Consider the following 11,336-nt stretch of genomic DNA (forward strand, 5'->3'; position numbering starts at 1 on the left):
TCTCCTCTCCTCTCCTCTCCTCTCCTCTCCTCTCCTCTCCTCTCCTCTCCTCTCCTCTCCTCTCCTCTCCTCTCTTGAGATTTGTTTGCTGTTCACTTTATCTTTTCTACTAAGGTCAGATTGCTTTGTTTGTTTGTTTGTACATTCTGATGGTTGGAAATAGTTATGGAGAAATGGATTATAGGATTTGGGGGCATATTTCTGTACGGTCATCCCTTTATCTCAGTTATATCCTCTGGCTGTGCAGGCGATGTAGCTGGGATCTTAGTTTTCAAAATAGTTTGTCTGCCAGGCAATGATCTCATTATTCTAATATTCTTGATATTTATTATTTGCTAACCTTCCCATTTGTCCAGCTGGCTTCCTGAAGATGGTGGGAGGCCAAGGATGTTTCAGGAATGCTCTGCCTGAAATACCAAAAGAAATACACCATCCTGTCATTTTGAATAAATCTGCTTCTAAGGGTGCTTTATAAAAAGAGGCTCTACAAGTTGTTTTTTTTTCTGATGTGTCCTTATGCATCAGTAGAGGTTTCACAGAGATTAAAAATGAAATCAGAATTAGGCCAGTAAAACAGAGAAGGAGAGAAAGATTAATTTTCACATTTCTTTTACAGAAAAAAGAACAACTCCCTCTCCAAATCTGATTAACAATTAAAAATGTTATCATTACTGTAACAGAATGAAAAAAAGTCCCCCAAAAAACTGCAAAAGTATGAATTATTGTAGCCACTCTGTAAAAGCTCAAATACTATAGTTTAGTAAAATTATTTGCAATAACTGGTTGCTCATTGCATGCACATGAAGATTTCTGCTATTTAAATCCATGAATAAGTGGTAACAAAAGTAGTCACAATGAAAGTAGATACTACATAAGGATGATCCAGCCCAAAATCTAGTCTTGCCACCCTGCCATCTCTCATGTTTTCCAAAACCAACCCAATAATAGTGAAAATGTTATTTTTTTCACCATGTATTAATACGGAAGAATAGGAAATCCTTTAGTAGAGAATTGCAGTTGACACCAATGTTAATGAAGATTTTGTGTGAAGTTGATAAAAGTTTCTTTACTTTTATGCTTGCTATCTGGGGGGGTGGAGTGGGAAACAAAAAAAAAATCAGGCATTTCAGACATCATTATTTTTCTCTGAGAAAACAAAATAACTCGATTTGCTGAAAAAATACAATACTGATGTCACTGAATTTCTAATGTTTTGCTGAATGCTTTTCGCTGTGTATAAGTTCTTGTATCATTTTTCACTTTGATACAATGGTTTTAGTCCAAGTTCAAAACCAATCATAGATTTGATAGGCTAGAACTTATTTATTGAAATGGTATTGGCTGCATAATTGGCTACATAGAGAATATTAATTAGCAGTATATATTGCAGCGGTGAGTAACACTATTGATAGGAATGCAGATTAAAAAATTCTAGCATTTCACTGAAGAATGTCAGTCTTTCAGAATTCTAGTTTCTTTCTTCAAAGAAAGAAAGTTTCACTCTTTCAAAATTCTTCCTTTCTTTCCAAAATTTATTTATAGTTTTCCAGTGACTGCTTTGATTATTTTTGTCAGCTTTGCACGTGACAAGACAGTTACAAAAGGAAAGGCAGAGGGAGCTGTTCCAGTGCAACTGAGTTCCAGTAAGTACTGGCTTCATAAATGCTTTTCAGTTTCTTAAAGTATTTCTTTTTGAAGTCAATCTTCTCAATATCAGCCATCTTTTCTTTCCTTTTTTTTCCCCCTGAGGCTATTGATTTTCCTGTGATTCCTTTCTTTTACCACTTCACTTTTAGCCATTTCTTTCTTTATTTAATGCCACATACACCTTCACTGGAAAATAATGCTTTCAGAAGAAGGAATACACACTGTGTTATTACCTCGATATCTTCAATCTGATTTTTTTAGTGGATCTAGAATTTTTTTGAAAGACTTTATAAGAAAGTGGCCCCAGTGAAAGGCCCTCAGAGTGCTGTGACTCCCTTGAACTCAGTGGAAGTTGGTCTCAGGTTATGGCCTCAGGTTTATACCAGGCAAAATTGAAGATGCTGCTCATAAATGCAGTTCCCTCCCTGCCTTCCTCCCTTCCTGCCCTTAGCAGCACCATCCCACCTCTCCTCCTTTACCAGGATATTTTTAGCCACGTGTTGAGACAGCACAGATACCAACCTGGCTGATACATTCTTTGCAGGTTTAGTTTTCAGATAAATTAGGTTTTCATTCATATGGGAATGTGTCAGTGTGTGGTAGGACTGTGAAACCAGAAACAGAAGCAGGGTACGTCCTCTTTTGTCAGAAACAAGCTTATTATTATTATCATCATCAACATAATTATTATTATTGTTGTTGTTGTTGTTGTTGTTTGTTGTAAATATTATATATCTTATGAGGTGTTTGTGAAGGTGATTATTCTACTAGTATATCTTCTGCTATTTTTATTTAACTCACCAAAATGTCAACTAGAAATGTTCATAAAATAACAGAATAAAGTAATGGTTGCAGATATACTCAATGATTTCTTCAATTTCTGTATATCTCTCTATGAGTATATATATTCCTAAGGAAACAAAATCACCTGTCAAAAGGATCAAACAGAAAAAGATTAGGAAATGCCACAAATGCATGACCCACAGAATTGAAATCTCCTGCTCAAGAACTGTTTCAGCACAAAATCTTCTCTGCTGATGTGGCTACTCCAGATTCTGTGAGATCCTGTGTAATGCCAGTGTATGCTGGGCATGGGGTGTGGTCCTGCCGGTAAAACATCACCCATCTCATGCAGCCCATGTTCTAAATGTTTCTTAGCACTGTGGTATGTGATGGGATCCAAACTCGAGGTTCTGCACAAGGGAAGGGCCTGGTTAAAGTCAGTGTCCTGCTAACAACAGACATTTGTTCATGCAAAAGAGTTAACTTTGTGTCAATGTGCTGGGGGGAAAAAAGTGTTTAAACCCCCAAATTATTTCACCAAATAATCTTTATTTCTCCAAACTACTCATTTACTTCAGTGACTATTTTGTTTTTACTAGTCATTTACCAGGCAATCTGGTTGGAAGAACCACTCTGAAATGAATACAGTAAAAGACAGAATGTGACAGTGGAAATACATTTTACAGAGGAAATTTGAATGAGGAGGCTGTGACCCATCAGCAGGGATCAGATGAAATCTGCCAGAGCTACCAGGAAAAAAATTTTTAAAATTTCCTTTACCTATTTCACACTTTTTAAAATCATGCAGCTACTGTTTATACTGCAAGTACAATTTCTAAGGTATATTTAGAACTGTACATGAGTTGCCATCCTGACTTGACTTTTTTTGATGCCTTTGAGTCCAGCAGCTTGTTTATGTGTGGTATAGATAAATGCAACAGCAACTCTATTTATTTTAATCTCAAACCCCATCTCAAAATCCCCCCTCCCCCCTCTTTTTTTCCTTCCTCCCTTTCTCTCCCCTTCTTCCTCCCTCCCCTCCTTTCTTCCCACTTTTTCTCCTCCATTGCCTTCCTTTCTCTCCTTCTTTTTCTTCTTTTGTTTTTGCCTTTCTTTGGCAGTATGTATATTTGCTGCACATGCAGAGGTTCGGGAAGATGCAATTATTTAAAAAAGTCTGGCTACAGCTGGGTTGCCAAATGTAGTAATGAAGGAAAGAGTAGAAACTCCTTTAACTGGAATTGGAGGCTTTACTTGGACTTGGGCTGAGCTTTCCTTAAGACCAGCTGCTCCAGAGATGTTTGAATCCAAATTGGAACTGCACTGCCCTCCTGCGTTCACAGTCGAAAAGGAAGAAGTTTCGTGGAGCATCCCTGGTACAGAGAAAGCATCTCGTTTAGCGCCACGAATGTGGAACAAAAGGAACAAAATTATTCCTGTGCCCACCTACTTAGAAGAGCACAGCACCAAAGTCATTTTGCCTGCTTAGAGCAGAATCTGCTCTCGGTTTCACCCAGAACATACAGAAAAAGTGGAAAGTCCAAACCATTTGGAGTGTTTTTCCAACTATGCATTCCTTGATAAAATATTTTTGAAGCTTTGCAGGATGCTCTGCTTTTACAGGCAGTGAGTTCAGACTCCAGTGAAGCCTTGTGTAAAGACTTCAGGAATTTTGACCATTTTATAGCTGTTTAGATTCCAAAGCCATCACTGACAACACATGCAGTTGTCATTAGAAGCTTCTAATGCATATGTGAGGTCACCCAGTTATTCCTTCTCACCACCCCAAATGCTGGGTGGCAGCAACTCAGCAACACGGAAATTTCTGGAAAGTAGAAAAGAAGGGTTCCTGATTATTAGAAAAACAAAGACTAGAGCAATCTTTTCATGAAAGCCTAGGAATAAGAAGAGCAACTCCTTTTTAAAATGAGAATCGGTGCACTTAAAAGGAACCATAGTGGTCTGTGAGAGTAATTAGGGAGAATGGGAAAATATATGTAAATATGTAGAAAGTTACATGGGCACAGGTTTCCCAGGGAAGCTGTAGCTTCCTCATCCCTGGAAGGCCACGTTGTGTGGGGCTTTAACCTGGTCTGGTGGAAGGTGTGCTTGCCCATGGCAGGGGGGTTGGGACGAGATGAGCATCAAAGTCCTTTCCAACCCAAAGCATTCTATGATTCTATAAAAGTTGTTGCTTGTTATAGTGTCCTCTGGTGCTTTATACAAATTAGGAGTTCACTGAAGGGTGGTGCACTTTCTCATTTAAGGAGCTCAAGCCACATATTGAGTAAAGCTTTCCCCACCCTGATTTGCTGGTGTATTTTGGTAATGTCTCTTCAAAATGAGTTGGTTCCTAGAAGGCAAGCAAAGAGCCCTGTACCTAGCAGAACAGAAATAAAGCAAGCGGGCAAGGAAAGCAGGAAACAGAAGACCAAAGACAACTTTATCCACTGTTGCTGATAAGAGATAATCAGGACAGCTCCTCAGGAAGACAGATTTGGGATAACATAGCAAAGTATTACTTCAGTAGTGTTGCAGCAAACTTACTGTAATGGAAACATGAAACTGGTAATTCTCATTTTTTGAGGGTTTTTGAAGACAGAATCTTTCATGTTTTTGCTATCACAGATTTTTTTCTGGGGAACAAAAGTGAAAATAATAGAAGAATCATTTACTGTCAGGTATTTCTAAGAATGGAAGCTGAAAGTCAAACTAAACCATTGAGACTCGATCTTAATTTTATTGAATTACGGTACATCCAGATGAAATTGTTTGACAGTTCACTGTTGACTCAAATTCTACCCTGGATCTGGATTTAGATTTGATCTCAAGCTTCTCTGAGTGTCATGTTATTCAGTTCTGGGGCTTTAAAGTTCAGAAAACAACACTTCAGCATGCAGATGATATGGTCATTAAATAAACCAAGTTATTACTACCCAAACTCATGGTTAAGAAACAAAATTTCCTGATCAGTTAAAAGCAAAACTGTATAACTGCTGTCTCCAGTGTGCCCTAAATGTTGCCAGAGAAATGAACCATTGCTTTGGAGAACTTGAGCAAAACAGTAAATCTCCTTCCTGCACATGTAACTTGGACAACAGCTGCTGAGCATCTGCCTCAGCTTCCAGCTGTAGGATTTGGCTGCCAGACAAAGAGTCCCAATAAACAAGCTGGGTGACCTCAATTTTGTACAAGTGCACAGGCATCACTAACACTCAGTTTGCAGAGGCAGGTGACCCCTGGCACCAGCAAAACTTTGGAGGAATTATTCTGAATTGTGACCACTTGTAATGATTCACAGGGATTATTCCTCTGGGGAAGAACACTGGAATAATAGCCCTCTCATTCTGAGAGCAAAAAATATTATGTTTACATAATGTCTTAGGGGCAGATCAGTAAGCAGAAGCCAGAGATGCAGCACAATAAGTTCAACCTTTCAATATTTAAAGGGGACTTATAAGAAAGATGGGGACAGATGTTTTACAGGTGCCTCTAGTGATAGGAAAGGAGGTGATGGTTATAAACTAAAAGAGGGTAAATTCAGACTAGATATAAGAAAGAAATGTTTTATGATGAGCGTGGTAAACAGTGGAAGAAGTTGCCCAAAGAGGCTGAGATGCCCCATCCCTGGGAACATTCAAAGTCAGGTTGGACAGGGCTCTGGGCGCACTGGTCTAGTTGAAGATGTTCTTGCACAAAACAAAATGCTCTGTAGATGCAGCCACTGCAGTCATGACATACAGTCAAGGCTGTAACCCAGAATTAATGTAGGTTACACAGTAAATTTGTGTCTTCTGCTTTCCTGAATATCTTCATTAATTTTTTCCCGCTATAAAAACTAACGTATTAAAAGCAAAACATTAAAGTCAAGTATTCTGAGCAAGAACTGAAAAGCTATGTGTCCATGGTGCATTAAAGAGTGTGGAGTTTCATGCTCCTTTCGACTCCTTTCAACACCTGAGCTGGCTTGCAGAGACTGCTGCAGTCTGGACATACCCAGAGTTCACAGTGCAGCAGGAACTTGTCCTGATTTTCAGTCTTTGGCACCTCTTTATGATGATGGTGTGTTTCTTACTGTGCTGTCGAGGACAATGTTTCAGGTTTCATTCCCCGCGTGTTTTCAGATGTTCAAATACTCTTTACAGAATGACTAGGTGGAGATTGAGGTATCAATGGCATTTCTGCTGTTATTACACAAAAATAATTCTATGAACAAATAGCAAACTTTTTTTTCTACTTCGAACAGCAAATGCTATTGCACAATATATCTGCAGATATAGTTTAAAAATCCCCTATCTTGACACAAAATACATATTGCTTTATCCTAGAATTCAAGAGCAGTAGAGTTGTTCACAACTTGAATCAACAATAATTTTCTAAAGTTACCATCCTTCGCCCTAGAAATAGAGGACTTAAAGAGGAATTTTAAACTACAGTAAGTACTTACTTGGATGAGTATTAATTTTAGTACTTTTTTTTGTTAATTTTATTTATAACTTCATAAAATACAAAACTGAAAAACATTCTTTGAGGCCCTTTTTAGCCACTGGCAAATGCAGTGGGGTCATGCGCAGTAGCCAAAGGGAGAGTAACAAACAGTTGCTGCTTTATTTGCCTTGGCAGAAACTTGCATGTTCCATTTAATGTGTCTGCAATTTAAAATATCAATTTTTTTTTAAATTACGAGTAGATAGTGGGTTTTTTGCCATTATGTTCTAGTGTTTTGATGAATATTTTTGATAGGATAGATATTTATCCTAACAGAAAAAATTATTGAAAGAAGAGTTTCAGAAGAGCTTACAAAGCACACGAGCTTATATGGAAGACTCATTTGAACAGACACTGAACAGGCAAATCTGGAGCTATTTTAACAGTAGTTATTTAACAAGCAGCTATTTTCACAATAATTATGTCGACTTTTGCAAGTTACTGATTTGAAATGTTGCCTTTTAGACTTTACGTCTGCAGTCTGTTTCAGAACTCGTACTCTGTTCTCAAGGCTGATGCTTTAGGAAATATACATTTTGTTTCAACAGACTTCCCAGAGGACTGTATCAGCTGAAATAACTTTTCCCTTTCTACTTAAAACACAGTCTGGGTATGTTAAAACCCAGCACAAAAAGCATAAAATGTGTGTTAGGCTGCTTTTGCTTTTAGTTAAGTCCTTCAATGTCAACAAGAACTTGTCCTAGAGTTAAGTTGACTGAAGAGTCAAGACCATCCATTTCAAGATTTGTTTCAGGCAGGGTATTTGCAACATTGCTGAGGCATCAGCTTGCCCACAACCCTTCTTTCCCTGTTGTTGCAGAGGGAGTAGACCTACAGCAACAATTAATTATGGGTAAGAATAAAACCTAGACTTGCAAAGCCAGCTCACCAAGTCTTGAGAGTCAGCATTGTGCTCCTGGGTGCTTCAGAGGCTCAGTGCGTGCCTGTCCACACTGCTGTCTGCCTTGACCTTGATTTATGCTGCATCACATTAGTAAACTATCATTAATTATATCACCAGCTCTCCTAATCAGTGTCTCCAAGGCAAGACAGGCAGACAGTGAGTGTGAGCAAGGATGGGTAGATCCAAGAGGAAGTGTGTTTGTAATGCTGTTCCCCTTGTGCCTCTCAGAAGATCTACCCATGATCCAACATGCAAACATAGGTATCATCACAGTCCACCAAGCCTGTGTCTGGGACTTGGACATGAATGGTAGATGGTTCAATAGTGCACCAGCCAGCTTTGTTAGCTGTTTATGTATGGTAAATCAAATCTCTCTCTCACTTCTTGGTCTCCCTGCCCACAGACTAAGCAAGAATTTACCATATTGCTGTAAAAAGAAAGGAGAAGGCTCAGAAGCTCTTGTATTCTTAAGTTGCAAACTGATGGATTGAAAGTGGAGGAGCTACTAAATGTGCTGAGAGTTTGGTGGCATAGGTTTGCTCATATTTAAACTGTGAAACTTTGACATTTGCATACGTCCACTTAAAGGCAACATTAAAGACAACAGAGCTCTTTTTGCTTTTGTGGCTTTGCTTACCAGCTACAATGTCCCATATCAGAGTGTGAGGGCTGGGAGGAGAGGTGAAAATCCATCTGAAATTTAGCAGCTTAAAAAAAAAAAAAACAAAACCAAAAAAAAAACCCCAAAAAAACCCAAACGTTTTTAATCAGCTTGAGAGCTCAGTGGATTTGTGAAATCGTTTGGGATTAACAGGCTATTGATTGCTAATAAAACAATATTTAGCTTTGTCTGATGAACAGCAATGGAAAAAGGTGTGGGCACCTTGTCAAACAAGAGCCATTGAGGAGGAATGATGGGTTAAGTGTAGGGGTCTGAGTGGCAGCGTGGGTGCCCGGGCTTCAAGGAGAACTTGTCAGTTGTTAGTAAGGCTGGTGAAAGGAAGGACGCCAGCGCCTGATGGCTGGGGTAGTATTGATGCAAGTTAGCTGACTAATCAGATTGAAAAAGTCCCATGGTATTTATGTCACTTTAATTTTCATCAAACAATTGGAGACGACAGCACTCTATTAAGAAGAGGTTGATCCAGAACTAAAGCTAAATAAATTAGGGTCTCAGTTTAATCAAATTATCCCTCTCCTGGCCTTGGATTAACCGAGGGAGACAGCGTCAGTCTAGGCACTTTTCATTGGCTGATTTATTTTTTTTTAAAGAAGCTGGTACAAAGAATGGGAGATTTAACACACATAGCTACTACTCATAATACCGCAAACAAGCACCTTTTAAAGAAGGGGGAATTAATATTTATCAGGAGAATTTGCAGTTTTACTGAAGGATATTTCCATTTTTACGTTAGGGGTTTTTTTCAGTGAAATGAACTGAAAATGAGGTAAAAATCTGTCAACAAAAAAGCTGGACTGAGACAGCCTGTAACAAGCTGGTGCAGAAATGGAAACACTAGCCTAATGCTGTATAATGATTTCTTGTTTGATTCATAATATTTTAGTTTACCTGCTCTAAAAATGCCTTGATAGTACATTTACATTTTGCTATTGTTTATTTACATTTTTTGTGCAGGGTAAGTAATTCTTTTTCCTCCTTCTTGCATTCTTTACACCCCTGGGAGTAAAGACTTTGAGGTATCCTGATTGTCTCAGGGAAAATCATTTTCCCAAGCTGCCATGTATCTTCTCCTGTGAAGTTTTCTCTATAAGTATACAGCAAGAGATAGTAACTGTCTTTTCAATACTAATAAGATGAAAAAATCCTGTATTTAAAGTTCCTCTACAAAGATTTCACTGAACTGTTGCAATGAATCTTCAAGATCTTGAGCTCCTGAAATATTACAAATCTGTGTGCTGTCAGAATCATTGTATAAGTCTCTCTGGTTTTCTAGATATAGAAATAAAAGCAAAATAGTGTATCCTCTGCTGAAAGCAATGAACTGAATTCATCCCAGGTAACTACAAAATTTATTTTTTGACAAATGCAACATGATGAATATTTCCTTCCGTCTTTGTTGGAAAAGCCAAAATAAATTTGCAAGAAAAGCAGCATAAATGGATGTGGTCCCATGTCTGATTCTACTTTCTGATTGTCTCTTTCTCTGACTTCTAACTTGTTTTTTGCTGCCCATGATCATCATGTTCCTCATTCTGCTGAGGCAATAACAACTTAGGGAAAGTGAAGCTGAATAAAGAAATACTTGTATTTTTGTAACATCTCTCAAAATGGAGATACTGGGCTGGGCTGTGATCTAGTAAGGTAAATCTAAGGTAAATCATTTTCACAGCACACATAATAGACATGAGAAGTATGACTGGCTTCCATTGGTCCCTATTCTCCTGTAATCTGCAACATTTCACACTCTTCCTCTGCTTGCATTTCAGTTCTGCTCTTATCAAGCCCTTGGAAATCTGGGCACTAAGCACCAGATTCCTTAAACAGTGATGCACACACCTACCACTGCTCCTTTCATTTACGATTTCTACATTTTGAGCTCAAATAATCTGATCCTTCTTTTTTTTTCTAGCACACTTCAAGTTTCCATTGTCTTTGGTTAGTCACTGCTCAGGAGCACAGTCCAGAGCCGGTTCTGATGGACTTAACCTTGCACATGCTCATCCCCTCACAAGGAAGGTTTTGATTTCCAGGTAACTCATCTAAGTATTTACTTGCAGAGTTTGCTAAATGCCTAACATCCACTCTTGTGACATTAGGTATCTTGTAGATAGTGTAAAAAAACCCCAAGTGCCAAATAGTTGCCTTTGGGGGGTTGTTTTTAATGCACAGCCCTCATAGTTCCACTAGTTCAACCTGTTAACTGATGAGAACCCCAACCTGTCCTCACTTGTTTTCTTACTGTGAATGGAGATTATATATTTTCATATTAAAGGTGTGGCCTAAGGTAAATACTTCATTGTACTTCAAATGGACATAAGATTTCTTTTGTAGTTTCTCTTTACAATACTTTAAGTTCAGGTATTTTTTTCCCCCGTAGAAAACATTTTCCCCAGAGAAACACAGGTATTACGAGACAGAAAATATTGAATTACTTATAGCTGCTTTCTCTGTAGCACTGGTTTATCCTTGAGATGCTTATGGGTTCTTTTATCTGCATTTACCCTTTGGACATCAACAGTGAAAGTAACTCTGAAGATCAGTGGTTTTCTAAGCTTCTAAGTACTTGATTATTTTTGATTATTTTTTTAAATACTATCTATTTGGAGTGATCTTAGTCTGAAACTGTCCCCTGTTCCTCAAGTTGCTCCACAATGCACTTTTTATGGATGCACTTCTCTAGAGGTATAAATACATAAAAACATACTGAGTCCCATACCTTGTAACATAGCCATAACTTTAGTTCCAGGCTAAGTTTTTGTAAAACAGAAAAACAAAGAAACAAACAAACAACCCCCCAAACTACCCAACCAAATAACCAACTCCACCCCCCCC

The 11,336-nt window shown here is 38.3% G+C and overlaps 1 long non-coding RNA gene across 1 annotated transcript in view; it reads left to right on the top strand.

The window, feature by feature from the left end:
- LOC135415452 (uncharacterized) overlaps window positions 1-11,336 on the top strand; it is a 44,946-nt gene extending 33,610 nt beyond the window's left edge. The window contains exon 4 of the long non-coding RNA XR_010431127.1: window positions 10,414-11,336. This is a non-coding gene — a long non-coding RNA (uncharacterized LOC135415452). The remainder of the gene's footprint in view (window positions 1-10,413) is intronic.

The sequence above is a fragment of the Pseudopipra pipra genome, chromosome 6 (genome assembly GCF_036250125.1).
Source record: "Pseudopipra pipra isolate bDixPip1 chromosome 6, bDixPip1.hap1, whole genome shotgun sequence".
Taxonomy (NCBI): Eukaryota; Metazoa; Chordata; class Aves; order Passeriformes; family Pipridae; genus Pseudopipra; species Pseudopipra pipra.